Source organism: Grammomys surdaster, unplaced genomic scaffold (genome assembly GCF_004785775.1).
Source record: "Grammomys surdaster isolate TR1022 unplaced genomic scaffold, NIH_TR_1.0 242, whole genome shotgun sequence".
Lineage (NCBI taxonomy): Eukaryota > Metazoa > Chordata > Mammalia > Rodentia > Muridae > Grammomys > Grammomys surdaster.
The window spans coordinates 3,249,230-3,274,123 of NW_021604687.1; the positions used below are offsets into that span (position 1 = coordinate 3,249,230).

The window sequence follows — 24,894 nt, forward strand, 5'->3', positions numbered from 1 at the left end:
CTAGCTTGGCCATGGGGTGAAGAGAGATAAGAATGCAGTTGGCATTTTCTGATCAATTGTGGTATAGTTTGTGGTCAAATATTTCAAAGATCAGACTAGAAGGAATGTTACTAGTTTTACACTGGCTGTCTGTGAGGCTGCTGCCTACACACCAGCAGTCCTGGCCTTACCAATGTTAAAATGAAGTTTCTGCCTGGACTTATATCATTTTATTGCACATGATTTCAAGGCATGGATCACTGGATTTCTTGAAGATATTCTCCATCTTTAAATTCTTTTTCACTGGGTCAAGCTCTTAGGCTCAGAAAACAGTTGATACTTGTAATTTTGACAGCCTCCATTAAAACTGGTTTATGAAAAATGACCTTTCATAGGGACATATGGGAAAGAATGATAAAACCAGTAAGACTTGGTTTGGCAGAGACAATCTCCTATTCAGCCATTTGTAGTGTATTTGGCACTTAGCTCTGGTACTTTGAGGCTGGCAGCTGAATTACATTGGCCAAAGTCCAGAACTCTAGCATTAAAAGATGATCTTTAAATCTCCTCTTTAGTTAAAGACAAATTTAAAACACTTAACAACCATTTACATGTCAAAAATAATATATTATATTAACCTGATTTTAGTCAGATTATGCCTTTCCAAATGACCATAATAATAGAAAAAAATAATCACTTTTTCTTGAGACAGAGCTTCTCTGTACAGCATTGACGTCCTGGAAATTGCTCTATAGATCAAGCTGGCCTCTAACTCAAAGATCTTCCTGCTTCTGCTTCCCAAGTGCTGGGGTTAGAAACAGGTGCCACCAGGTCGTAGCTGAAATAGCCCCTATTGGATGAATGGTATTTCATTTACATTTTCCTCAAGGTTACCTTTGAGACAGTTTGTGTAAGGTTTATTATTATTTTATTTATTTTTGTGTGTGTGTGTGTGTGTGTGTGTGTGTTTCTATGTGTAGGTATGTGCATATAAGTATGGGTATACACAGAACAAGAAGAAGTTATCAGATCTCCTGCAGGGAACAGGAAGCTATGAAACACCTGACATGGGTGTTAGGAAATGAAATAAGATCCTTTGCAAGATTATCCCATGATCTTAAGCATTGAGCCATCACTCCAGCTCATAGGGCAGACTTTTAAATCAAAATTTATACATAGGAAAACCAAGGTGACACTAAGAACATGGCTTGGGGCATTCAGAAAAAATTGGTTCCTAAGATCCCAGCTCTAGACAAAAGTTGATGCTGAGTCTCTTCTCATTGCAACATATGATATGCAGTGTATATTTTCTGACACAGGTCTTGAGTCTTTTAAGTGTTTCTAATACCAAATAATAATAAGTCAGTGATAACTTAGAGAATTATTCATGCTATCTTAGAACTAGAATTTTATGCTTTTCTTCAAATAATTTCTTTTTAAATAAAGTTTTATTTACATGTATGTATGTATGTATATGTGCTGAGTATGTTGGACACCTATGAAGATCAGAAGAGGGTGTTAGATCCCCTGGAACTGAAGGTACAAACAGTTGTAAGCTGCTGAAAATGGATGCTGGGAAATAAACTCTGCTCTTCTGAAAAAGCAGGAAACAGACTTAACTGCTGAGCCATTTCTCAAGCCCTGAAGTAATCTCTTACTCACAATTGGGCTATTATAACAGAAATGGATGTCTACAAATATGCCTAGAATTTTGGATTTCCCAGTGCTTTCAAGAAAGATTATTTGTCTAGGCACTGAGTCACAGGATAGACACATGTTCTGCAAATGAGGACTGGAGTTGAGAACCCAGAAATGAGGTGATTCCTGATGAGATAGTGCACATCTCTAATCTAGCATACCCATTGTGAGATGAGAAGGGAAGATAGTGCAATTCCATGAAGTTCACAGGCCATCTAGTAGGTCAAACAGAGACTTTGTTTCCAGGTAGAGTGTGAGAATTTAAACTCTACACTGTCCTAAGACCTTCACAGGGGCACTATAACATTTACATAGGAACACACACACACACACACACACACGAACATTCACACACAGATCGTACACCATATACATACACATCATACCCATGTACACCTAAGATATCTTTACTTTAAGAAATTAGAATTATTTATATTGTTATGTTCTTCCTGAAAAATCCATATTAAACAGTTTCTATAAATTCAGAACCTTGTATCATCTCATTACAATAATTTGATACTGGTCATACTGTTTACTACTCCTTCATTCTTTTTCCTGGAGAATGGGAATCATTAGCTGGTGAAGGATGAATTAGTCATGGTGCAATAATCCAAAGTTTGAAGAGGTCTAAGACTACAGAATGAATAAGAGAAAGTACCAGTCCCATATATGAAATCTAGCAAAACAGGAAAACACGAACCAGGATCACAGATTGTATTTAACATTTCCATTCGTGTATGTAGTATATTGTGATTAAATTTACCCATGTACTTTCTGTTATTCATCTTCCTTCTCCTCTGAACTCCTTTTTTTACAACTGGTTCTTCAGTAGAAGAACTTTCCAATTTCCATATACAGCAAGATGCCTTCAGATGGGCCACCTTCTGGATCATAGGTCTTATCTGCTTTCATTTATCATTGAAGAAAATGCCACTCCCTCCCACAGCAACCATTAACAGTCAGCAGATCCTCAGGAAAGAGCAGAGCCTCATGTACCTCTCCTGTAACCATAAGAGAATACTAAAGGGCCCATTCTTATACAGGTGTCCACCAAAGCTCTGTCTGTGCTCATACTTTCAGGGACCAACCCAGATACTTACAGTGGGCCTCCTTAGCAATGATGGGATATGTGGCACTTAGAAACAAACAGGAGCAATATCATGGTTTAAATTCTTACAAAATATTTCCAGTATGGTTAACATGGTTAAGGTGGGTATGCAGAAGAGCCAATAAAGTAAATACACTATTTAGTCCACAAAATGCGCTGTAGCTGGTAGTAGTGTGATAAGGAAGGGCACTTGAATACAGCAGGATGTTCAAGGTACTGAGGGGAGGAAGACGATTTGGGTTTGGAGTTTCTCTCCACACATCAGATTTTTAAACATGATAAATTAGACCTGCTTGCTTGCCAGAGTAGACTCACAAGGAAGAACTTGGCTAGAGGAAACAACAAGCAGATCATTTCTTTTGTAATACGATCTGCTGTTAAGGGATTTTTAAGCAGAAGAACAAAGTTGGGAATATATCCTTTAGGATGAGTTACATCTTCAATGCACTAAATCTCACTTCCATCCTTATGAAAGTTCTTGTTCAAAATTCCTAATCTTTGGCATTTATCAGCGTTTGTGTCATGTTTTCTTAATGAGATTGTAAACAGTGAAGAATTTGAAAAGCTTAATATTGTTTCATACCACTAAGTCAATAATAAATGTTCAGAAAATATGTTGATTCTTTTTTTAGTGAAAACTGGAAAATGAGGGACTGGACATTGAAACAAGATCTAAAGTGGTGAGTTCAGTGAATACCCATGTCAAAAGTGGTTATAATGGCTATTCCTGTGTGTCACTTTGACAATATATTGGAATGAACTACACTCCAGAATTGGAGGGCTCAGCTGTAATCCAGATCTTAAGGTTGGAAGACACAAATTTCTGACCTGGATCTTGGCATGTAGATCTTGAAGCATAGTGGCCATGAAAAGCTTAAGCCCAGGCAATGTAGTACACGCTTTTAATTCTAGGAGACTGAGGCAAGATCTCTGAGTTCAAGGTCAGCCTGGGACAAGGCAAGTCCCAGATTCAAGAGTGGTGGTACACACCTTTAATATGGTCCACACCTTCTGCTGGAGAACTATATAAGGACATTGGAAGAAGGAAGATTCGCTTTTCTTCACCTGCTTGCATTTATTTGCCAGCATATCTATTAAAACCTACTTCTACAGAAGACTAGCTGAAACAGCTACCCTTGTAGGACTGAGCAACTACTAGATTCTTGGGCTTCCCATGCACAGCTGCCCATTGTTGGGTTAGTTGGACTACAGACTGTTTAAGTCATAACATAAACTCCCTCAATATAGAGAGACATTCTGTAAGTTCTGTAACTCTAGAGAACCCTGACTAATACAGTGGGCAAACTTCCCAATTTCCATATACAGCAAGATCCCATCAGATAGGCCACCTTCTGAATCACAGGTCTTATCTGCATTCTTAAGCTAATAGAGAAGGTGTATTTCCATTTGTGTGTGTGTGTGTGTGTGTGTGTGTGTGCGTGCGTGTGTCTGTCTGTCTGTCTGTCTGTCTGAACCAGACCTTGAGGTTCCTGTGTAAGCATACTACCACCAAACAGCAGCATCCTCACCCTGCTGGATTGAATTTTAAATCTATCCAAACTGCTTCTGAATGGAGAGTAGGAGTGCTGGCGGGCATTTTGCAGTTCTCTAGACTTAGGGAAGTCTTACGCACCTGTCTCTTGAGAGAAATCTTCCCATTTTCCAGTGAAGGCATGTCTTCAGGACTCACTGCCAGGGGGACTTGATTCAATTGTCTTACCATGACCATCTGATGGAGAAAGCTGTGCAATTTGTTTTCTCTTTTGTCTTCAGTTTTTAAGAGATTGCAGAAAAAGTCAAGACAAGCAGGAGTAGATTGGAAATCTGTGCTTCATCACTTAAAAATTAACCTCTCTCCCTCAGAGGGTCCACAATTGATTCCTTCCTTTTATCACTGAGCCTCAGTACTCAGTTTGTATTTTCTCCACTCAACAAGTCTGTGAATGTGTTTACTCAACTTCTTTCTTTGAGAGGAAGCAACGTTCTCTTTTGACATTCTACATCTTAAAAAAAAATTAAACTCTAATAATGTTTTCACACCCAATACAGTTGACAATATGAACTTATTTGCTCAATAGTATTTGTTAAGTAAACTAGTACAAATATCGCCATCTATTAATTACATACTTTTAATCATAGTTTAATTTCATCTGAAGTTAGACTCAATTACTGAGAGAAGCAATGAAATTAATTTCTCCAGAGGACTCTCTATCATGCTGTTATTAGCACATACAAGTAGAGAGAAAAGAAATTATTTTTTATTTTACTGTCTATACTTGTGTATATGTGGGTGGAGGAAATTATGCGTGTAGGTCAGAAGATAACTTTCTGGAGTCAGTTCTCTCCTTCAACCTTGACTCAGGTTCCAGGGATTAAACCAATGCCATGAGATTTGCATTGCAAAGCCTTTTCCCCATGAACTATCTTACCAAGCTGAAAAAAGAAGTATTGTGTAACATTGGTCAATATAAACAAGGGTAAAGAAAATAATTAGGCATCCTACAAAAGGCCTTCTGCAAGACTAGACTTTGTCATAATGCTAACAGTCTAGGATGACTTGTTTTGGAAATGACTACAAATTCTAATAAAGAACAGCAGTGCTAGAATCCCCTTGGTTGTTTTTGTGGTGAATAATAACCCTCTTTATTTTCCCCACAGATTCTTGCTTTACTCACATCACTTGATTATGTCTTACTTCTGGGTCTTGGTAGAGAATCTGTAAGGAATAATTGTTATGTAAACCTCATCACAATGGCCTCTGATATTCTGAAGTATGAAGGAGAGAATTTCTGGAGAGGTCATTTGGAGGTTATATACTAGTGTGCTGTTGCAGTAATAGCACTGGAAGTACAGTCAAGGAGGTAACTAGGCAACATTAGTCTATCTAGGCCAGTAGCCTTCTTGCTTCTGAATAGTCTGGTTACCAAGGGAAAAAGATGGACTTTTACCCCTTGTGAGCAGAACTGTATTCTCTTCATGTCTTTTAGAAGCAAAGATAGATTAAAATATCATAAAGCTAACTTGGACTATTAAAAATAAAAGGTCCATTCTTTTTCTTGGCCTGAATCTGCCTTTTATAAAGGCAGGACATGAGCAGACCCTGGAGGTTTTTAAAACATAAAGTGTAATCACAAGGACCTGAAGTACACTCTGAGTTACATCTGTGCATAGAAAGAATATGCTTATGTGAACAATTTGCTTTAAAAATACAACATATCGAAGCAAATCACTAATCACTGAAATATAGATATATGTATGTGAATGTATGTGAGTCATATGTCATATATATGTGTGGTGAGTAAAATCCCAGAGACAGAAGTGGTATAGAAGTCAACTGTTACCAAACATTTGAAAAATTTTCACTAACCCACACATGAAAACTTGTATGATTATTATATTTTACTTTGAATTTTTTATTTATTCTTATTCTGTGTTTACAGGTTTTTTTTTCCCTTGTGAACCACCTGTATTCAAAGACAGGAGAGGATATCAGATCTTCCAGGACTGGAGTTATTGACGTATGTTAGCTGTTACATGAGTGCTGGGAATTGAACCTGGGTCCTCTGGAAGAGTAGCAGGTGTTCTTAACCACTGAACCATCTCTCCAGCCTCCATGAAAACTTGAATTATAATGACAAATTTTGAGTTACTTGAACTCCCTCCCAGGTGCAGTCATTAGGATGTATAATTTCCAGCACACAATTCCTTCTTTTGACTGCTTGTGCTATGAAGACATCTAAACTCTGGCCTCACATATTTCTCAGAGTTTGATCCTGGGAATGTTGAATACTGGAAAGTTCTCTTTTTGAGCTTAAGGCTGTTTCATCCCAAGGCTTGGTATCCTGTCAGTAAATATCACAAATTTAGTCCAGCTATTAAGCTAGATTTTTATCTCACATGAAAGGAAAAGGACTAAAGTTTCAGGCTGAAACAGCAGCAACATCAGGATAATACTGAGCTTCTTCAAAATGACCAAATGGTTCCAGGGACACCATAATCTCTGGGTTTCCTTAAGTTATATACACTTAAATTAGTTGGCCAGGGTTATTCTTATTAATTTCTTTAGCAAAGTTATGAACTAAGCTTTGCACCATGAAATATTTTCTATTTTATCATCTGAGTGACCTTAATAAAACTCTAAAGTATCTAAAATTATTTCTAAGCTGCATATATTTAAAACCGTAAGAGGTTTCTACTACCATTAAATTGAAATCCAACTTGGAAAATCGGTGTAACAGACCCATAAGCTGCAATTCCAGGTTCTAATACACTCTATTGTATTTTAGATTTTTTTTTTTGCTAATATGCAGGAAATGAGGATAATGATATCAGCTACCTCATGAAACTGTTGAGAGTACGTAAAAAGATAACTAACCCAAAGCCATTCAAAAAGTTCTCAGCACACAGTATTTAATTGTAACTAATCTGATATTGATACAGAAGGCAGGGCCCTCTGTAGTGGGGCTTTTATCTGACTTTTAAATTAATAAGCCTGAAATTCTGTTGGATTTCTTCAAAGTTGATTTGTCCAATTTATACATTAAAGGCTACAGTGTTGTCATCTCTGTTTCTAGTCACAGAGAGTACATCATATTACAATCATCACCACCCAATACTTCATTATGTGTTACTATACAACTGTATAAAGAAAGTCGTCCTTACGTGTGGACCAGAGTAATTTAGACATAGAACATCAATCGAGAACAGTGTTTCTCTACCTTCCTAATGCTGTGACCCTTTAAGATAATTCCTCATTTTGTAGTGATCTACATTAAAAAAAAATACCTTTGTTGCCACTCCATAACTGTAATTTTGCTACTGTTATTAATGACAATGTAAATAGCTATGTTTTCCAATGATCTTTTGGGGGTGATGACCAGCAAGATGAGAACCACTGATCTAAAGATACAAACAGGCAGACAAATAGGAGGACAGGCAGGCAGATAGACAGAGAGACCCTGGCTGTAATATGTTGACAAGAAGACTGGAATTTCTTTGAATTTTCCCAGATTCCTTATTAATGAAAATCCTTTTTAATCCAAGCAAACCCTTTCTTTGCAAGTTAAAAGTCCTAACTTTTAGTACTGGTAGCTTTCTAGAAGATTACAAAGGATTAAAGTCCACATCTTCTTTGGAGAGGAAAGCTACTGTGCAAAAATAATTAGATACATTGGAAGAGTTATGAGAAGGACAAATGGCAGAGACTCTAATTCCATGTACAAAAGATTATTAAGGCAACCTATTCAGAATCTCAAGGAGTCCTCTTATCCATACCTCAATTCAATAGCTATTTGGTCACTGCCCTGGCTAGTTTTTTGTCAGTTTAACAGAAGTTATAGTCATCTGACAAGGGAGAATCTCAATTTCAAAAATGTCTCCATAAGATCCAGCTATAGGCAGGTAAGCCTAAAGGACATGTTTTTAATTAGTGACTGATGGAGGATGATACAGCCCCCTTGTGGGTGGGACACCCCTACTTTGACAGTTCTGGGTTCTGTATGAAAGCAGACTAAGAGCAAGCCTGTAAGCAGTACTCCTTCATGGTTTCTTTAATCAGCTCCTGTCTCAAGATTCCTGTCCTGACAGCTTTAGATGATGAACTGTAATATGGAAGTGTAACAGAAAAAAAACTTTTTTTTTCTCCAAGTTACCTTTGGTAATGGAGTTGGGTCTCAAGTTGGGCTCACCACTGGTCAATCATTCCATTATAATCTGTTTCATCTTTGCCCCTGCATTTCTTTTAGACAGGAACAATTTTTGGTCAAAAGTTTTGTAAGTGGTTTTATGTCCCCATCCCACAACGGAGGGTCCTATCTGGCTACTGATGGTAGTCTCTTCAGGTTCCATAACTCCACTGCTGGGTGTTTCAGCTAAGGACACTCACATTGAGCCCTGGCAGCCTTCTTTATCTCAGGACTCTGGGACTTTCTAGAGATTCCCTCCATCTCCCAACCCCAGCAGCATATTTCCACATATTACAGCCAGGGTCTCTCTGGGCCTTTCCCCTGTCGCTTTCCATTCTTGATCCTGTTCCCTATTCCCCTCCCCTCTCCCACTCAGGTTCCTCTCTCCCTCTGCTACCCATGATCATTTGGTTCCCCCTTTTAAGTGGGATTCCAGCATTCTTACTTGGGCCTTCCTTCTCATTTAATTAAGTTCTTTGGGTCTGTGGTGTGGATTATGGGTGTTCTGAACATTTTGGCTAACATCCACATATACGTGAGTACATGTGTGTCATTTGGGTCTGGGTTACTTAGAAAGATATTTTCTAGTTCTACCCACTTGCCTGTGAAATTCCTGATGTCCCCATTTTTAATAGCTGAATAGTATTCCATTGTGTAAATATAGCAGATTTTCTATATCATTCTTTGGTTGAGGGACATTTGTGTTGCTTCCAATTTCTGACTATTAGGAATACAGCTGCTATGAACATGGTGGTGCATGTGTACTTGTGGTATGGTGGAACATCTTTTGGTTATATGCCCAGGAGTGGTATAGCTGAGTCTTCAGGTAGAACTATTTGCAGTTTTCTGAGAAACCACCAGAATGATTTTTTTTTGCAATCCCACCAGTAATGGAGGAACATTCCCCTTTCTCTACATCCTCACCAGAATGTTCTGTCACTTGAATTTTGAATCTTAGCCATTCTGATTGGTGTAAGGTGGAATCTCACGGTTATTTTGATTTGATTTTCCCTTATGGCTAAGGATATTCAGCATTTCTTCAAGTGGTTTTTAGCTGTTCGAGATTTTCTCTGTTGAGAATCTCTGTTTAGCTCTGTAACCCATTTTTTTTATTGGGTTATTTGGTTTGTTAGAGTCTAATTTCTTGAATTCTTTATACATTTTGGATATTGGCCCTCTGTTGGGTTATTGAAGATTTAGTGAAGATCTTTTGTCAATCTGTAGGCTGTCGTTTTGCGCTATTGACAGTGTCCTTTGCCTTACAGAAAAATTTTAGTTTTACAAGGTCCAATTTATCAATTGTTTATTTTAGAGCCTGAGCCATTGGTGGTCTGTTCAGGAAATTTCCTCCTGTGCCAATGCATTCAGGCTATTTCCTACTTTTTCTTCTACTAGATTTACTCTATCTAGTTTTATGTGGAGGTTCTTGATCCACTTGGACTTGAGCTTTGTGCAGGGTGGTAAATATGAATTTGTTTGCATTGTTCTAGGTGCAGACTTCCAGTTAGACCAGCACCATTTATTGAAGATGCTTTCATTTTTGCATTGTATAGTTTGGGCTTCTTTTTCAAAAATCAAGTGTCCGTAGGTGTGTGAGTTTATTTATGGATCTTTGACTCTATTTTATTGATCAACTTGTCTGTTTCTTTATCAATACCATGTGTTTTTTATCACTATTTCTCCATTGCTCTTGAGTCCAGCTTGAGGTCACAGATGGTGATTCCTCCAGAACTTCTTTTATTCTTCAGGGTTGTTTTGGCTACCCTGGTTTTTTTTGTGTTTGTGTTTGCTTTTTTGTTTGTTTGTTTTGTTTTATGTTAAGGTGAGGATTGCTATTTCAAAATCTGTGAAGAATTGTGTTGGAATTTCGATGAGAATTGCACTGAATCTCTAGATTGCTTTTGTTAAGATGGCCATTTCACTGTGTTAATCCTACTGTCCCATGAGCATGGGAGTTTTTTTCCTTCTTCTGATATCATTTTCCATTTCTTTTTTCAGGGAGTTTAAGTTCTTGTCATACAGATCTTTCATTTGCTTGGTTAGAGTTAAACCAAGATATTTTATATTATTTGGGGCTATTGTAAAGGGTGTTGTTTCCCTATTTCTTTCTCAGCCCATCTATCAATTGTATAAAGGGGGACTACTGATTTCATTGAGTTAATTTTATACCCACCCACTTTGCTGAAGTTGTTTATCAAATGCAATATTACTAAACATGAATTCTTTCCATCTTTGAGAATTTATTGGTACAAAGCCAATGCATAATAGATAGACCCATGTCCGCCATGAGATAAATGCTGGCATGGATATAGGGAATTGATAAGGTCTCAGATAGAATTGTAATAATGCTAAGACATGCTTGGGGTATCAAGAGAATTCAGCTTGTTTTGGTATTGAAGAGGATAATTAACATAACAATTATGAGTTATGGTAACACTGCCTACCAAATAAATTCACATTCTCATACTCCTGACCCATGGCTTCTTATCCTCTGCTTTTGGTTCTGCTTGGTCTCATGGTCAGAAAAGAGTTTGGGTGTAAACTTCACTATGAAAATTATATTCTGTAACTGTTTACTGGCTTCTTATATGAGTGTTCATGCCACAAAGCACCCTTGTAGTTCTGCCCTTTCCTTTTCATCTTATTTCTTCCACTTTACTCTTTTTCCTTGTCTAACATACTTTCTGTGTGTAAGCATATTTACAGATATGTACACATATGTACATATGTATGTGTGCTATAATATACACACACATAAAAATCACACACACACACACACACACACACACACACACACACACACTCACAATGTCCAGGTCATTAAAAAGAATAAATTTGTACTATGTTTTCTCATCCTACACTGTTAATCTGTCCATGGCTATATATTACCCCATATTTTTCAGTATCATGTGGTTCAAGCTTAAGTTTTTCACATTGGAAAATGAGAATTTATTTGGATCAATTATGTTCATTTTGAGTTCTAAGATCTTTATCTCAATGGTACTTTGATTTATTTTTTGCTTAAAATTTGATGAAAAATTATTGTTTAAGTAATGACATATTTATGAGGTTTGACTAAGCCAAGCTCATGAAGGCTTTACTGTCAAGATAATGAGCATGTGCTTTGTCTTTTGACCACTCACAGTGTTCCGCCCTGGTGTTATCAGCCAGTGCCCTACTCCATTGCTGAGTGGCTCTATGCTCATCGCTCCAGTCCATGTCTATTCTTCTCTGAACCTATTCCTTAAAGTTTATTAGCCAATCAAATGCACATGCACATACTGTATTTGCAAATAGACTAAGTTATCGAGTTTGCTTAAAGGGGCAGCAACCATTACATAACTGGTATTATGAAAAAAATATTTTATTTTTTACTAAACTTTTCTGGGAGCCCAGGAGAGACTATTGTGGAATGTTCAGAATTCTAAAGCCTATGTTTGTTTTCAGCACACTTAAAGTAAAATATATTTCATCCTTTTCAATAAGGCAGACAAACGCTTTAATTAAACAAATGTCACATGAGAACTCTTGCCCTCCAAGCCTTTAGTGATCCTAATTAGCAGATGCAGCTGTAGTCTCTGTCAATATTAGATGGTCTGTTTATTATAGCCATTTATATCACAGCCATCAGCGAGCATGTGGAAGGCACCCCAGAATTATCAGCTTTAATTAAAATTATCTCACATGGTGAGGAATATAATCTACACAAAATGGTCCAGGTAATAGAAGGAGATGAAAACATACAATATTTGGAATATTCCTAGGGCTTCTTTGTGATGACTAAAGGAGACTATTTGATATTCTTATTGTCAAAACTTGCTTGAGAAAAAAAAGACATGGGAGGAACAGGCTGAGTTACAAAGATATATACCAACCAAATTCAAGCATTTCACTTTTCCCACCTAGAGTTTCTGAGTGATTGCCTTGGTGTCAATAGGATTTGTAATAAGTAGGTGGAGGGATGGGCACAATCATTTCATTCAAATGTTAAATAACTTATTATATAGCAAGTTGACTATGTAATGTTAGGTCTGAAAACGCATAGAAATGTATGTTATAGATGAGTGATAGGCAGACTTGTAGTTGATAGATAGATGGTAAGTAGTACTTGGCATTTTCTAGATAAAACATGCAAGGCTCAGAAATATTAAGTCCTATGGTAGGAGAGATGGTTTAGTGGGTAACAGCCCTTGATACTCTTCCAATGGATTGATTGCCAAAGAAATTTGATTCCCAGAAATCACACGGCAGCAAAGCACTATTTGTAGCTGTAGTTACACATATACAGGAGACCCACTGCAAGTATGTACTACACAGCCACACACACAGGAAAAACACCATACACATAAAATAATAAAATAAATAAATCTCCTAAATGGATTAACAGTATTAAGTCCTTTTCACGGGCCTTTAAATGAATGAGTGTGAGCATGTGTCTAAATCTGAATCCCAAACACCTTTATATACTATAGGATCACTCGATATGTCAAAAGAAGGTAATATTTCATCCAGTGGCACCTTAAAAATACTTAAAATGTTCCCTTTATTTTTAATGTATACAACTGTTTTGCACCTATGTATGTCTGTGTACTGCATGATTGCCAGGTGCCTGCGGAGGCCAGAAGAAGACATTAGAAACCCTGGGGGTTACAAATGGTTATAAGTCATCAGATGGGTTCTAGAACCCGTAGAACCTGGGTTCTCTAGAAGAGCATCCAGACCTCTTAACAACAGAGTCAACTCTCTAGCCCCCCAAATTTTATTATGCTTTCTTTAATATTTTTCTAATTTCTCTTTCTTTGTTTTTTCAATTCGTGAAATCAGGATAAGAGATAGTTCTCAAAATCGGATTATATAAGATAAGATATGGGAAAAGATTTTGGTTTTTGAAAAGTGGCAGTCCATTCTCATTTTCCATCATGTCCTTGCTTCAGAAGACACATTGATACAGAGGATCCAGGAGCTGTCATTGGAGGATGAGTTGAGTAATTCTCATTGTAAAGCTGTATTGAAGGATAACCTCAAACAGAAGCTACCTTTCATGTTCTACTGAAATACAAACCAGTTTCACTTGTTCTATCTTCTGGGGAAATAGTTACAAGAAAGATGTTTCCAAAATGCAAAAGATAGGAAAATTGAAACAAATCATAACCAGTGCATTATAGGAATGCTGTAGTCATTTAGGGGCTGCATCGAAATTATTTTATTGAAATTTCCTTGAAGGCACATCAGAATGAAATTCTGGCTTGACATATCCATAGCAAGCATCAAATTTATGTAAATGTACTTAGTTTTATAAATAGTACAGTTCTATGTATCATTAAACTCTCCCCACCCACCCCCTCTCTCTCTCTCTCTCACACACACACACACACACATTCAAAAAATTATCTAAATTATCTCTCTCCACAACCCGAATGACAAGTTCTTGCTCCACAAAATATACCCCTTTTATCCACAGGTGATTGAAATAACCCTAAAAAATGCTCAGGGAGATACACTATGTAATCTAAGATATAAAAATTATTTCTGAGGTGATTGTCATGACTGTGTTTTGCAACCAAGCCTAACATTTTGATACATTAGTGATTCATAGGAAGTCAATTACTTCCAGATGAGAATGACAGAGGCCAGAGAAAATAACTTACCTTAAGTATAAATGATTCATGTTTCTATAAATGCCACTGTTTACATGTTAGAACATTCAACATTAAAGATTTCCATTAGCTTACTTACTTTTCAAACTGAAAAGGGATTTGATGAAAAATAAGGAGAAACTATAGTCCTAAATTTTCGGGTTTTACAGCTTTGCCCATTCTGCATTGCTAAAATGACCGCCCCAGGGAACTGCTCAGGCCCCTCCATTCATGATAAAAGCTCATTTCTTAGTTTCTCTGGCTGCAGGAGTTTGCTAACTAGTTACAGCTCCCAGCCTGGTCCCTCTCTGGGAATTATACTTCAAGCATTGAATGTGACCCAAGGTTATACCTGGATCCTATAATATAACCTAGAATGCTCCTTAGGTGTCATCCAGTTCTAGTCTCCCAAGGAGATGAGCTCTGCGTTACTGCAGCACAAGTCACACTTCATCCTCTTCAGTCTTAATTCCTTCACTCTCTTGTAGATGGTGCCATTTCTATAAACAAGTATCTGTTCTACAGTCTATTTACTGGGAAGCCCAGCCTGGGACAACTTCTCAACTAAAAAGTTAACTGCCTTTTGCTCTTTCCACAGGGTGGTTTCATTAGGGTTCTTCTGTGAACTGGAATGTAAGAGCTCAATATAAGAGCTATGTGAATCTGAGCCGTCTTTGGGATGTTAACCAGAAAAGTCAGCAAAGTGATAATTTTCAATTTAACTGCCTTTAGTATAAGCCTTCATTATGCTTCAGACAATGTTTCTTAATATTTTGTAAAAGGCATTAGCGCTCAAGTCCGGTTTCTTCAAATCTAGTAGCTCCAGCTTGCTTTTGTCACTTATATTTTCAGGGGAACACTTAGCAGAATATCTCTACCCTCCTACTTCTGAGTATGGCTATCACACTCTGTCTATTTTCAAGTAAGTAGGAAAGCTCCTGCCTTTGAGTGGCATTTTTTTCTCTGCAGCAATGAGCAATGGTGCTGTAAAGGATAAACATCGTACATAGCTAAACTGGGTCCCAAACACAGCCCAGAATCCCCAGGACAGTTCAAGATAGACCCAGAGAAAACAGAAAAAGTAATCTTAGGTGTTTGATGTTCCAGGTATGCCAGGATTGTTTGTTATCACAGTATAACCTAAGCTGATTGACACATAAATTTCAACTAATAAGTAGATTACTTTCTTAACCTAAGAAGCGTTATTAGAAAATTACAATCTTTCCACTAGAATTGAAGTATCATTTACACCTGAATGTATCTTAAATGGTAGTATAATTGACAGAAATTGTGCTTGCAATCAAGTTGATATCATTTAATTTGAATATCCAAGCTACCACATGGTTTAATACCCTGGCTTTAATGTTTATTTCTCAAACTCCATTTACTACTCATTAGATGAAGCCAGTACTTTTATTACAGCATTGACAAAATGGTTTGATAGTTCCACAAAATAAGATTGTTTAAGAAGATGCATGATAGCATCAAAAAGTGTTTTATAGGATGTTGCCAGCCTGCTTTTACCTTTAAATAGAAGGGAGAGGCATGCTGTAAAACGGTATCTTCATGAAATGATACGGCTACTGTATTCTTGAAGTTAGCAGCTATGGTTACCTCCACAACATCAAGCCAATAAATGTTCCAGCACAGATAGGGGATGAGATCTCAAGGATCCATCCATAGCTGAAGAACTATTGACAGTTAACAGCTACTCTGGGAAGAGAAAGTCAGTCTTTAAAGATGTGACCCCTGGTAGACTGCTGATTCTCCATTGGATGACCCATTTATGAACATAAGTTCAGTAGTAATTGGAGCCAATGAGCTTAAAAAAGAAAACAAACAGACATGAAGCTAGCAAAGCAGTGCGTTGTGGGGTATCCAAGAATAATTGAAGGAGAGAAATGAAGTATGGATGTATTATATTAAGTATATGTGTGAAATTTTCCAAGAATTTTCTTTAAAAAAATCTTTAATAAAAACTTAATAAAAGCAGATGAATTTTCATATCTGTTTCTCTACTAGGTCTGCAGGGGTGACTGATAGCTTCCAATGACCTCTGGAAAACTATGGTGCACATATAAGAGTGCAGGTCCAGTAATGTATTATTCATAAAGATTATGAAAAACAGATCACTGTTTAAAATTCTGATTCTCTAGGCCTACCATATTCAACAGATTAGACTTGTAGAATATGAAGTGTGTTTTTAGAAAGTCCTTTTGACAACCCTTCTCTGGGATAGAAAAGTTAAGGTAGAGAACAAATGCTAATACTTTTTCCCTATATGCTCACATTTCAATTGTTGACGAAACCAAAAAAGCTTTCAGTGGAGTTCTCGAAACAATCCTCATTCCATCAAGGGAAGATCACTCACTTCACTGTGGCTGCCTCAAAGGAGACTCAACAGAGCTCTTAACCGAATGTGATTCACACTTCAAAGTGATACATCTAAGAGGAAAATCTTTGTGAATTATTTGTGTCTCTGAGTGTCACATGAACTGCTGTCTGACTAAGGTGAAGTTAGCTGATGAGGATCAAGGAGCGGGGATCTGAGTCTTGAAATCTGAGTAACATCAGATATCCACAAAATGAGGGCAAAAACACTTCAAAAAACTTCTCATACAAGTGAGTCATTAGAGCTTGATATCTTTTGGAAGAAGTTTTATTTATTTTTTATTTTTTTGTAGTTTAGAAACAGGTATGTCTGTCATTGATTTTATTATTACTATTATTGATTATTATTATCACCATTATTATTTTTAATGGGAGTCTCACTTTGATGTGCAGGCTAGTCAAATACTCCTGGGTTCATTTGTTTCTCCCATACCAGTCTCCCAAACAACTGGGAGTAAGAGTATGTGCCACCATACTGCATCTCTTTATACTGTTTTCAGTAGTGGTGAGTGGTTTGGAATTGTCACTTTTCTAGCATCCTTTACATTGATTTACTTTTCTTCACTTAGTTAATAGGTCAACAACAGGAGGTTGAAAATAGCAAAGGTCTTGCCTGCCCCTAGAGGCCTTGCTGGCATGGCTGCTGTGTCACACGTGTGTCAGTAGGTGGCAGAGAGGAGACAAGCTATGTCTACACTAAGTGTTCTAATCTATGAACATCTGAATGATTAGTAGCCTGAGAGAGGAGAGAGAGAGAGAGAAAGAGAGAGAGAGAGAGAGAGAGAGAGAGAGAGAGAGAGAGAGAGAGAGAGAGAGAGAACACTGAGATGACCATCAGAATAGCACTAGGTGTCCGGGGATTGAGACAGATAACCCTTGACCCTTGCAAGGGGCCAATTGGGCAGTCAGGGAAAGGAGCAAGCTCTAGACTACCACCTGACTGGCACCAAGTGGCCTCAAGGGGAAACTAGCCTGAGAGGGCAACCAATCCAGTGCTATCCAGGCCTGGTGGGGGCTGGGAGACCATGCCAGAGATGACTCCTGCCCTGTGGTATACAGCATAAGCAGGGCATAGCACTCCCAAGACCATACCTGAAAAGTCTCCAGACACTCAGAGACCCTGGGTGCCACTTAAAGGAGCAAGTAAACCGTGGAAAAAGGAGAGAGAGAGAGAGAGAGAGAGAGAGAGAGAGGAACAGAATGATGTAGGCACAACGAAGAGAGGCAGAACTATAGATCTCTCAAGGGTAGTGAGGAACAGACTGATGTAAGTAGCCAGTGATGCCAACTGGGACCACGGTAAGGTCCTGCAGGGCCTGTGCTATCACTGAAAGTCATGCCTAGGTCGATGGCCCTGTAGCAGCAGGGGTCTGTTACCACCAAAAGCTAGGAGGATATCCTTGGTCTTGCCTGCTACCTGGGGACATACTGAGGTCTGAAGGCTGTGAAGAACTAGCCCTTGCCCTCACCTGGATGTGATGGGAGAGCTGGCCCTAAGAGGCATGAGAGCTCAAGAGCTGACTCCTACCCCTGGGCAACTGAAGTACTCAGGAGAGTGGGCTTGCATATTTTGGGAGTTATTGGTGCTCTGGCCCTGAAGATACAAGCATGGAAAAGCTGGCCCTCCCACTCCTTTCCTCTGTAGTAGTGTGGATAATGGAGAGGTGCTTTCCTTTCCCCTAACCTCTCACCACCTACAGAAGGCAGGGGACCTGGCCCTGGTGTCATGAGAGCAGGAGAGCTGCTCCTGCCCCTCATCAGCTTGGGAAAGCAAACTCTTTACCTCACCTGGGTAGCATATTAGAGCTAACCTTGGTGGTAATGGTGGTGTAGGGTAAGCTGATCTTGAGGACAGGAGAATGTGAGAGCTGATTCTGCTACTTGTCTGCCTTGCAGTTATATGGCCAAGGGAGAGATGCACCCCGTTACCCCTTGCCATCTATGGCAGGCAGGAGAGTTGACCCTGAGGTTGTCAGAGAGGGAAAGCTGCCCTGCCCCTCGCCTGCTGCAGCATTCAGGAGAGCAGGCCATGCACTTCACCTGGGAAGTATAGTAGAGTTCATCTTGGATGTGGGAGTGGTAGGGTTACCTGGCCTGAGGGCATGAGTGGGGGAGATACATCCTTACCTTTTGTCTGCTGTGCAATGGTATCAGCAAGGAAGTGATCCCATTCCCTCCTTTTGCCCTTACCTTTGGAAGAGGTGGCTCTGATGAGGTCATGAGAGAAAGAGAGCTGTTCCTGCCGCTCACCTGCTACAGCATTCAGGAGAGCAGGTCCTGTATCTCACCTGAGCAGCACAACAGAGCTGACCCTGATGACAGGGGCATGGGTGAGGTAGCCCCAAGGTGGGTGAGAATGAAAAAGCTGACCCCACAACTTCTCGGCTGGGCTGCAGCATGGATGAGGGAGAGACGCTCTCTTCAATCCTTATCTCTTACCGGATAATACAGGAGAGCGGGAGAGCTGGCCCTAAGATCATGAAAGCAGGAGAACTGTCTGTGTCCCTCACCTGCTGTAGCACTTAAGAGAGCAGGCCCTGCATCATGACTGCACAGCACAGTAGAGCTAGATCTGGATGTGGGGGTTGCAGGTGAGCCAGGCCTGAAGGCAAGAGTGTGGGAGATCCTGCTCTGCTTCTTGTCTGATGGGCAGTGGCTCAGAGATGCCCTCCTCCCCTCCCTCATCCCTCACCACTTACAGCAGGCCAGAAAGCTTGTCCTAGGGTCATGAGAGTGGGAGAACTGACCATATCCATCACCAACTGTAACACTCAGGAGAGCAGGCCCTGCACCTTTCCTGAGCAGCAGCATAGAGCTGGTTCTGGTTGCCAGGGTTATAGGTGAGCAGGCCCTGAGGGCACAAAAGCAGGAGCATTAGTGGACTCGCAAGCTCAGATACCTCTCAGGTCCACATTGAGGATTTTGAAATTACCCCACTGGCCCACTACCCACATCTACCCCATTGATGAACTGCTGGACTGCCTGAAGGGGCCTGTTCTACAAATCCAAAACTACAGGATCACCATGACACAGGACAACAACAGGATGTCTGAGAGGAGTCCAAGTGAAGTTTCAGTATAATGAGTTATTGCAATGAACTTTTTGCAAGCAAAGTATGAAAAAAAGGGAATACTGTGGGGCACACTGTGATACAATGCAACTTCCACAAGATAGTTTTTTCTGTTTAGGGGAGAGGTTGCAAGGGTAGAAGGGTATGTATAAGGGGAGAGGGAGATGAGTATGATTGGGATGCATGATGTGAAATTCACAAAGATCCAATGTAAAGTTAAAAGGAGAAAAAAGAAAAAGAAAACCAAGGTTGACTCAATGACGTCATTGAGCTTTCTCCTTCTAGAACAAGAAAGCAGAAGTCACTTTTGAGTTTAGTTTTGGGTTAAAGTGAACAAGAACCAATAACTGATGGGTTCTGTAGTAGAGAGTAAGAGGAATATAGGATTTACTGGTAATTGTGGCCGTGGGAAATGGTGTAAGGGACTGAGGCTGATCTACCTCTGAAGGCTGGAAGTCATTGGCTAAGCACTAAACAAGGAGAATCAACCCCAGTTAATAGCACCATAAAATTTCAATGTATCATACACCTAAGAAAAGCATGGATAACCAGCAAAGGTACACAGTGTTCCTTTTCTTGTTTGATTTTTGGTGCCTGGGAAATACCACTTCATAACTTTTCCCACTACTCCCCTGTCCTGCAAGAATTCTTGCATCATGCAGGAAATCAGAAAGAAAACTATACCAAATGTCTTCCAAGTAGCTTGATGTTGGATTTCTCACCAATATGGGTGGGTGAGGTGTCTTTAGAAATCTCAAACAAAACTGAGAATTTGTAACAAATGTGGTGCTGCTGGCACTTGAATTATTGAGAAATTTGGACATATGATTCATCCAGCACCCTTGCTCGAGTTAAACTGAGGTTGCTGGCAGACTCTTACATTTGATTTCTGTTAGAACAGAGTGTGCCTGCAAGGCAAGGATGTAGTATATTCTAAATTAGCACTGGTATGATAAAATGAGTTGCTGCAATTTTTCCAGTCACATGAGAACACAGGGGATTGGTGATTGCCACTCAGATTTGCCTTCACTTCTTTCTAAGTGCTGGAGGCAAATTTGAATCACAAAGATGAGTGTTTCGTCACTTTTACCACTGAGATGGAATGAAACTCACTAGAGTTATGTCCAGTCGTTATCAATATTTTGAGAGTGTGGAATGTTTTATGTATCACGAGACAACATCAATTGGCTCATTCATCATGCTACACTATGACACTCCATTTCTCAGTTCATATTTCTCATCGACAAGTATATTCCAGGATATCAGACACCAGAATTCCAGCAATGCCATAAGTCAATGTATCAAGAAGCAGTTTTCAATTAAAAAGATGTGGCAATTAGAGGATTAACATACACATTTCTTTCTGTGGTGACAGAGAGATGAGTAACTTGGTGACATTGATTATATTGTCTTTGAGTTTCCCATTTATACTGAGTCCTAATTGTCAGTAGTCTTAACTAATTTGCTTGCTATTTTAGATGTTGCTGGGCTTTTTTTCTATTTCTTGTTTCCTGACACCATTTTCTCATCTATGTTTCCTGTGAACTCCAAAACATGTGATTGGCACACATGTAATACCTTCAGGAAGACATCAACCAAACACGTTTCCTTAAGGTTGGACAGGGATGCAGCAAATACTTATTGAGTTATGAGGATGTGAGATTAAAAATGATCATTGTAGCAACAAAGTGATGTCAAATTATCACATAAAAGTAAGATGCTAGCTAATCACCATGGACTTCCCTAACTAATGACTTTCACAGCTTTGGTGATTTTATTCCCCATAACTCTAAGTTTTGCTAATTTCTCCAGCAAAACAAGAGCAACCCCATCCTTTAGGCAGGGTAATATAGGTTAAGCACACAGAATTGAAATGGAAAACTAAAATATCAGTTTATGAATTTGCCATAAGAAATAATGACCACAGAGACTGAAATACTCAGTCTTCACGTGACATCTGTGTATGTTGCTAAAGGGTGACCTAACATGATTCCAAATAACAATAAGTTATGTGACTATCATGCACTCCAAACAAGGGACTAAGCATCCAGAGTCTGAGGGCACTGGTCTCAGCCTAATTCCTAATCTGAGTGTACTAAATCTCCTTCACACAAAATTCTTCATCCAATCATTCCACATTGACGTTCCTCCTTGAACAATACTTGTAAATTGTTGGCTAAATTTGAATACCCACAGGAAAATGTAATCATGAGAAATGCTTCTGACATTCTCAACCCCTGTTAGGCTTCCATTCTTTCTGTAAATGTTAACTAATTCAATCCAATGCAAACCAGCTCTGCTGGACGGTAAATTATTCAGAAATGTGCTATGATTTTTTTGCATATTCCAGATTGTTTTCACTTGCAAGAGTCAAACTCATTTCCCCAGTGTTTAGTTCAGAGAGGGCTAATGCACTGCAAATTCCGATCTTAGTTACCAATCCATGCTCTGCCTGTTTCATAGATCCCTCAGGTGGATGTCTGTCTACTATTCACAGGAAAAGAGCTTCTCTATGAATTTTAAGCCTGGCTTTGTTTGTGTTTCTAAATTCTGTTCTTTGTACTTTGCCATACTGATACTCAAAGACTACAGCATCAATTCTTTACTTTAGAGATGATTTGAAGAAAGGCTTTTACCCCTAAAACGAAGTGTGACAACTCTTAAATATCTACCTAGCTTCTTAGAGCAAATAATTTCCGAATGTTTCTGTCCTGGTTAAATGTCAAAATTAAGACTTTTTTTTTTTTTGTAAGTAATTCTGACAAAAATTATTGCTCTCGGGTATTCAGGGACATGAAACTATGTGTGAGTTATCTTCTTAACTACCTCAGTTTTTCACTTCACTGACTCTAGAATCATGTTATAACTCGTGATGTCTCCTCACTCATGCACATTGCATCTGATATCGATGGTCCAAGAAGAATGAAAGTAACTTTCTAAAGACTGTAAAACATCTAATTACTTGAACTGACCCTGTTGAGGAGCGGCTACAAACAACACAGTAATTAACTGAGGTTGGCTATGGATGGGAATCTTGTAGATGAATTTTATTATGAAGGAATAAAAACAAGCTTACTAACCTGATGCGATGTTTATCAAGCACACATGTTGTGTTTGTTCAATTTTCTAGAACTTTCTTTTTTATGTATTTTTCTTGTTACTTCCATTTCCGTCCTGTACTCTACCTGATTAAAAAAGGCTGACATTCCCATTGTGAAATCAAGTTCATGACTCTCAAAGAAAAGTTGTAGAAAATGCAAGAAAGATTTGTTTTAAAAAAAAGTTTAATCCCTTCACTCAGATGCAGAGAACCATGGATCATTGTGAGTTTGAGTCCTGCATGGTCTACATATTAAGTTGCAGGACAGCCGTTGCTACACAGAAAGGCTCTGTGTTAAAACTTAAACAAAAACAACAACAACATCTATTTTCTAATAATTGAAAAATATTTCTGTTAATCTCATCATGCAGCCTTCCTTTTTGGTATACATACAGAACATAAGCTAGTTTTTGCTTGTTGATTTAAAGAATGTCATCCTAATTATTCTTTGGGAACCATGCTTATTTTGCAATCTCTCTTTCTTAGAGGAGAAGAGTTTAAAATAGATAAGGAGGAGAGAGCCAGATAAACAAATATAAGCAACACTCCCAGAAATGTGAACACAAAGGATGAGGTAGAGCCAAGCAGCACAGTTAATTCTACTGGGAGGTGTTGGAAAATGTGTGTTCATGAGGTCAGCAGGGCCAGTCAACACAGAGCTGGATCATCACATTGAGAAATGTGGATTACAGTTAGATGACCAAAGGGAAGAATTTCTTTTTTTTTAGTTGGAAATAACTTTATTTGTGCTAGGGTGTTGGCCGAGGTCCCCATAGAACTTCTGAAACTGCTTCTTGGTGCCAGCAGCCTTGGTGACCTTGAGCACATTGATATCGAACCATCTTGCTCAGGGGCCTGCACTCTACAACAGTGACAATATCGCCAACCTGTACATCCCTGAAACAGGGGACAGAAGCACAGACATGTTCTTGTGACACTTCTCAAAGTGTATTTTTGGATGTAATGGAGATAGTCCCGTAGAATGACAATGCTTCTCTGCATCTTCATCTTCATCATGACACCAGACAGGATCTGACCTCGGATGGAGACATTACTAGTAAAGGGGCATTTCTTGCCTATGTAGGTCCTTTTGATGGCCTCCTAGGGCGTCTTGAAGCCTAGATCAATGTTTCTGTAGTACTGAGGGAGTTTTTCCTTGCTGTTTTCTCCCAGCAAAACAGGCTTCTTGTTTTAAAAGATTATAGGCTGCTTTTGGTAAGAATGCTCCATCTGAATGTCCTCCATCTTCCTGGCAGCCTGAGAAAAGAAGAGGTAGGCCAACTCTTGGATTCCTTATTCACCCAAGGGAAGAATTTCTTAAATAATGACTTTACCACTATTAATTACAGAACAGGCTCTAGCTCATCACCAGAGCTCAGTTATATTTATTGAGTACATGAAAGAACAAATGGCAGCTATGTAAAAATGAGAAGCAATATAATTATGTAGAGACAAGGAAAACCACTGTGAAGAAAACTTGTTTTCCTGCTATTGTGTTGAATATGTTTCTAGAAACACAAATAATAGAGGTGGATCGAGTAATACAAAATTTAAATTTTAAGTGAAGTTCTCCCATCAGATTCATATGGTGTCAGATAAGTAGGCTACTTTCTCTTTGTGGTCCATACTACTCTGCTTAAATCTCTGTCATGGAATGGAAGTGTTTGTTTTAATTGATTACACAGATTTATTAACCTGCAAAAAAAAAAAAGTGTAGCTTTAATGGACGTAGGCATTAGATCAATACCTGTGCTCTATGTATTCAATCTAGTGGATTCCTGGAATGCCCAGTCATTAGGGATACCCATACACAGTCAAATATTTAAAATTCAAGCCAACTAAGATTTACTCTTTGGTAAATAAAAGACTTTAACATTTACTTTAAAATATTTCAAGCCAGAAGGTTATTTTATCCATGTGAGTATTTTAAATCTAGTTAATGAAAGGACAGTGAACAAAGCTCAAGGACACAGGTGCCAGATATAGCTGGTAATGCCCAATGTTATTCTACAGACTTGCAGTCGTACAACTGGTATATGAAGATGTTCAATATCACTAATCATCAGGAAAATCCAAATTGAAACAGGTATCAGTATTAAGTACTAAGTCATATCCATTAGAATGGCCACTCTCAAAACATCAAAAATTCACAAGTGCAGATGGTGATATAGAAAGGATAAATCATTTGCCTATTGTGACCCAGCTATAATACTACTGTGACTATAGCC

At 38.7% G+C, this 24,894-nt stretch overlaps 1 non-coding gene and 1 pseudogene across 1 annotated transcript; one reads left to right on the forward strand and one right to left on the reverse strand.

Moving 5' to 3' along the window:
- Nucleotides 1-17,108: 17,108 nt before the first annotated feature.
- Nucleotides 17,109-17,240, forward strand: LOC114627122. Its single transcript, XR_003712334.1, has one exon. It is a non-coding gene; the product is annotated as a small nucleolar RNA SNORA17 (small nucleolar RNA).
- A 6,150-nt stretch (nucleotides 17,241-23,390) lies between these two features.
- On the reverse strand, nucleotides 23,391-23,911 carry LOC114626998 (annotated as a pseudogene).
- Nucleotides 23,912-24,894: the final 983 nt, after the last annotated feature.